The sequence below is a fragment of the Etheostoma spectabile genome, unplaced genomic scaffold, assembly GCF_008692095.1.
Source record: "Etheostoma spectabile isolate EspeVRDwgs_2016 unplaced genomic scaffold, UIUC_Espe_1.0 scaffold517, whole genome shotgun sequence".
NCBI classification, from domain to species: Eukaryota; Metazoa; Chordata; class Actinopteri; order Perciformes; family Percidae; genus Etheostoma; species Etheostoma spectabile.
The window spans coordinates 281,856-287,707 of NW_022605625.1; the positions used below are offsets into that span (position 1 = coordinate 281,856).

The following is a 5,852-nucleotide window of genomic DNA, read 5'->3' on the forward strand; positions in this document are numbered from 1 at the left end:
GTTTATGGGGGGGGGGGGGTGGGGGTGGAGGGGGGGAAGGGGGGGGGGGGGGTAGGGGGGGGGGGGGGCGGGGGGAAGGGATAGGGCTGGGGGGTAGTGGGGGTTGGGGGGTGGGGGTGTTAGTAGGTAAAGTTGCTGCGGTGTGTGTTTTGGCTGCTGTGCTGCGTTGGTGGCTTTGCGGGTTAAATGTTCGTGTAAATGTTTGGGTATGTTTGTTAATCTGGGGATGTAAAATGTTGGTTATTATTTTAAGTGTGGTAGTAAATTGTTGACTGGTTAAATTATAAGTTAGGTTTTTAGGTTATTGTTTGAAAATTTGGGGGGTAAATTGTTAATAGGGTAAAATTTTAAGTAGGTTTAATTTGTATATTGTATTTTACAAATTGTAAAGATGAAGTAATATATCAGGTTGGGGTATGTTGGTATGTAGCGGTAGAGAAAGTTTAAACCTAATGGTGGGTTAAGTTGTATATGGGGTTGGTATGAGAGTAAGGTAAGTAAAGTGTTGCTTGCTGTTTCTCAGTCCATTGGGTTTAGACGGCATGTAGAGCGAGTGCCTTGGAGAGTGGTGGTTGTAATGTGGGTTTCTTTGCGTAAGCCGATCGCCCCGACGCGTTAGTTAGTCTACTAGAAGAGATCGCTGATTGAGCATGTGGACCTGTGTGTGCTTTCTGATTCGGAAGGCTTTTTGAGAGGAGCAGTGGTTTAGGAGCGGGATGTTTTTTATTGGGCTTCTTTCCCGAGAGACATGAACGGCAGTTTTAGTTTTGTGGCGATGTGTGGGTAAATGTTGTGAGGTAGAAACAAGATAGAATATAACATAGACAGTTAAAGAAATGGGACCTCAGGTCCCGTTGCTGCGACGGTAACCAATAGTAGACGGTAGACCAGTGGAGTTCGTGTTAGAAGCTTTTAGGAAGTGAAGTCTATTAGAAGCTTTCCGGTGATGCTGAGCGTTACTGCGCAGCCTCCAACTGAGGGGAAGACATAGATTGACGTAGTAACCTGTCTGGAAGCTGTAAGTCTTCTGGTAGCTGTGCAAGAGAAATCTCAATCATTCCCAATCAGCAGAGACGGAGAGGTAGATATATGAGATAACATAGGCACAGGCTAATTACTGCTAACTAACATGCTAGTTAACATTAATATAGACACAGGCTAATTACTGCTAACTAACATGCTGGTTAACATTAACATAGACACAGGCTAATTACTGCTAACTAACATGATAGTTAACATTAATAATTAAACCTAAATAGCTAATGGAAGTCCAAACTGTTTGCAAGCTTATCCTGACTATACAGTGATTCCTCTACTGTTAGACAATAAGTCGCGTGGTTGTGACACAATCGTTAGCCTATTTTTATAAAAACGTCTGCTACGGAGCCATAACGTGAGCTGCAAGGTAACGGAGCCTTTTATACATTGTCGTGTTTCTTTAGAAAATAAGCAACGGACGAATAGAGTCTTTAAACGCTTCAGTTGAAAAGTTATTCGCTGTCAAAGTGACGTCAAAATGAATGGGAGTCAATGGGATGCTAACGACGGGTGATGGCTTGTTAGCATCAAAATGGGCGCCATGGGAGCTACAATTGCGGGGGGGCTCACTTACCCCTCTTGGTTTTATGGCACCGATATCATAACGTATACATGACAATGAGAGTGTAAGTGTTGTCTTAGACCACCGTGCTGTGAAGTTATTCTCTGTCAAAGTGGGCCAAAAATGATAGGGAGGGACAATGGGATGCTAACTACAGGCGATAGGCTTGTAGCATCAAAATGGCGCACGGGGAGCTTCGCTTAGAGGAGGAGGGCTGACCCCTTGCTCATCTCTGCTAGCAGGCGGACATTAGCCGCTAACTAGCATAACACAACCAATGTTCAACAAAAATCTCGGCAGTCATGTTGCATTATGGGTAGTCCACATGGCCAGACCTTCCTCCAGGAGGAAAACATGCACTTATATTTATTGCATTTCTTTAAGCCAATCACAGTCGCCATGGGCAGCGTTAGCGCCGACGGAGAGCCCGGTGCCGCTGCAGAACAGCCTCGGGAAGGAACTTGTTTTGGTGGATGGAGTGCGTACTTTCAAAAGTCGTGCAACAGAAAACTCGATTGGACAGATGGTCTAGCTAGCTGTCTGTGAAAGGTGGATCCATGAGGTCCATCTTCGCAGAGGCTGTGGAGGAAGGTCTGGCAATGCAAGACTTAGCACTTTGTGACTTGTTTTGGGAAAGCGCTTCACAAAACAAAGGCATTAAGGAGAACGTGTCGATGATACCGAGGGTGGAAAGGAACTACTCGTCATGTACCTCCGTGTGTGGCGATCGCGGAGCATTCAGACCGTACTGTGACTGAAGCCTCCGGTAGAAGTAGTCCCGTCACACCGTCCAGCAGATCATGACGTCCGCCGAACCCGGCCCCTGACCACTCAGGCATGACACACCGGAGACGGCGTCAGGCAGCCAAGGGGAGTCAGCCTGCACCGCTCGACCCCCGCGGATGATCGGGACATGCTGAGTGTGGGTAGGCATCGGGCTCGAACACAAGAACCAGTGCTGACACGTTCGTTAAAGCTATAGTGTGGTAGTTTCTGTCGCCCCCCCCCCCATGAGGACTTATAAGCAATGACAACAACAACAAAACCACCACGGTTGCTACACTCTCAGAAAATGAAGTACATAATGTACCTTTAGGGGTACAATGGCTTGTCACTGGGGCTGTACCCTCAAAGGGTACAGTTTTTGTACCCTTGTGTTTTAAGTTGAGATCAAGCAGCCAATCAGGGCTGGCTATAAATTGACACATTTTCCACCAATCAACAGTAGTGAGCTGGCAGTCTCCGTCCCGCTCTCCAGTAATTAGATGATGGATATGTGGGCTGTGCAATGACAAAATGTTTCTTGATGAAAAAACACTGTAACAGCGAGAATCAGCATGTGGTTTATATGGGTTGTGTTTTGTATTTACATAATAATAATATAATAATCAAATCATTTCGATTTAATTTCAGCAAATTGACTTACAAACTTTTATTTCCTTTATTTCAAGGCTACTCAAATATAGCGATAATTTTAATCTACCTTAAACAATTAAGGTATAATTGAAACCTTTAAACAACTTTCACAACAAATGTGGCTCGGCAGAGGCTAGTCTCTTGATATTGGACCTTAACTTTTAAAATAAAGGTACATATGTGTACTTTTAATGCTTGGGAACATATAATTTACCTTATACCCTCAAAAAGGTCCATATATGTTCCTTGAGGTCAACAATGAGCCCTGTGGGGTACGCTGGTATAGATTGTACCTTGGGGGACAGAAATGGACCCCTACTGTACCCCTATTTCTGACAGTGTAGTGTAACGCTAGTGAATGTTTGCGTTAAATGTAACTAGTCGTGATTCCATACTAGTACTTTCGGGGCGTGGATGGAGTCAGAGCACGGGAGACAGCTTTGACTGTAACTTGGTCCATTTCTTTAATCACACTCCTTTCCGTGTAGAATTTGCTCAAGACTCATACATTACTCAGCATCTCATCGTATCTCCTCCGCCAACCTGTTGACCGAAATCACAGGCAGGGCAGGCCCTAAAACATGTAGATAGTCCCTTGTTTAATGAAGGAATGGAATACACTATGAAGCTACAACTGATGGAAAATATTACCTTTTCAGTAACACTACAAACGGTCATTGTTAACTAAATATTCACAAAATAAATCCCATCTTAAATTCTTCCCTTTGTTTGAGGAAACGTCCTCATTTCAATAAATTCATCTCACGCTAGTAGTAATAAATAACAGAATTTTTTAATTTTTATCTTCTTCTTCTGCGTGGCGAAGTGTGCCGGAAAACACCCTACTGACAAATACGGAGACAGTTTTCTGGAGCCGACAGGGTAAATTAGCTTTGTTCTAACTTCGCCCCATGTAGGCTGCTACCACTATAATAAAGGGAAAAAAGCCCCAAAAATGTATCTTACATTTGTTTAAATATAGTTGTGTGTTAGGTGACTTAGGTGTACTTATCGTACATGTAAGTGCCTTGAAACGTTTAAGATATTGTTACATTAAATACTTATCAATTTAAAAGCAAAAAATTCTATGAAACAGCCTTTCTTCGATGTCATTTTTTTGTATAAACCAAACAATGCCCGACCTACTTGTCAAATCTTGAATAACCGTGACTACTTGATGATCGATTAATCGATTTGAGTCATAAAACTTCCCTGAGTTTCGCTCGTTAAATGTGAATATATTTCTGGTGTCTCTCTGCTCTGTGCCAGTAAACTGAAATCTTTGAGTTGTGGACAAAACGAGACATATTGAGGACGTGTCTTGGGCTTTTTGGGAAACACTGATCCACATTTTTCACCGTTTTCTGACATTTAGAGACAGCAAATCGAGGAGAAGGAGATAATCATCCGTTGCAGCCTTAGAAATCGGAATCTGTGATTCTGTAAATCTGAAATGAAACAATCGACAACCGTTTTTGTGATTTTCAGGACTAACAAATGAAGATGGCCGCTGCTCAGGACTCGTCAGCAGGGAAGCGTTTCAGCGCCGGCACGTACAAGCTGCGCTTTGAGAAGGGTTCTACTGGGAGAAGATGGGTCAGAACTCTCTACCGTATGTGGAGGTACGGGTGGAGATGCGCAGGAGATAACCCCCCCCCCCTTTCTCACCTAGCTGTCTAGAAGACGCTTTATATAATTTATCTGATGGTCCCTGTGTTTGGACCAGAGGTCGTCAGTGACAAATTACAATTACTCATGTTACTGTACTTGAGTAGATTAAGTTAAATTAAAATTAGTTTTTAAATTCTGTAATATTTCATCCATTTCTGAGTAAAATTTTTTTGTATTTATTGTGTGTGTGTGTGTGTGTGTGTGTGTGTGTGTGGTGTGTGTGTGGTGTGTGTGTCCAGGTTGTGTTTACCATCACTGAGACGGAGCAGAGGTTTCACCTCCCTCTGCTGATGAAGTCGCTTCCTACACCACCTACAGAGGAAGCTGAGAGCAGATCAGCATTTCATAAAAAAATAAAAAAACTCTTATAGAAATAAGAGTGCAATAAACACAGCAGGATAAGCACACACACACACACACACACACACACACAGACAACGCACACACAGACAGACGACACACACACACACACACACACACACACATACACTTACACACACACGGCAGCAGAAAGACACACACTCGCACACACCACACACACACACACGCCACACACACTCGCACACACACACACACGGCAAACAGAACAACATACATAGACAGAAAGACACACACATACACTTACACACACAACGGCAGGAACAGAAAAGACACCACACACACACGACACACACACACACACACACACAGACACAACGACACACACAGACAGACGACCACACACACACACACACACACACTCGCACACACACACAAACACACACGCACACACACACACACACACACAACACCGGCAAACAGACACACACACAGACACACACAGACACACACACAGACAAACGCACATACGACAGAGACGCACCCACACACACACAACACACACACACTCGCACACACACACACCACACACACACGCACACGCACACACACGCCACACACACACACACCACACACACCAACACCGGCACAATAGACACACATACACATAGACAGAAAGACACACACATACACTTACACCACACGGCGAGACACAGAAAGACACACAACACAGACACACACATACACACACACAGACAAACGCACACACAGACAGACGCACACACACACACACACACACTCGCACACACACACACACCACACGCACACGCACGCACACAGCACACAC

The 5,852-nt window shown here is 44.2% G+C and overlaps 1 long non-coding RNA gene across 1 annotated transcript in view; it reads right to left on the reverse strand.

Annotated features, from left to right (window-relative positions):
- Positions 1 to 495: 495 nt before the first annotated feature.
- Positions 496 to 5,852, reverse strand: part of LOC116686870 (uncharacterized) — a 22,964-nt gene continuing 17,607 nt past the window's right edge. Inside the window, exon 3 of the long non-coding RNA XR_004331387.1 lies at positions 496 to 508. This is a non-coding gene — a long non-coding RNA (uncharacterized LOC116686870). The remainder of the gene's footprint in view (positions 509 to 5,852) is intronic.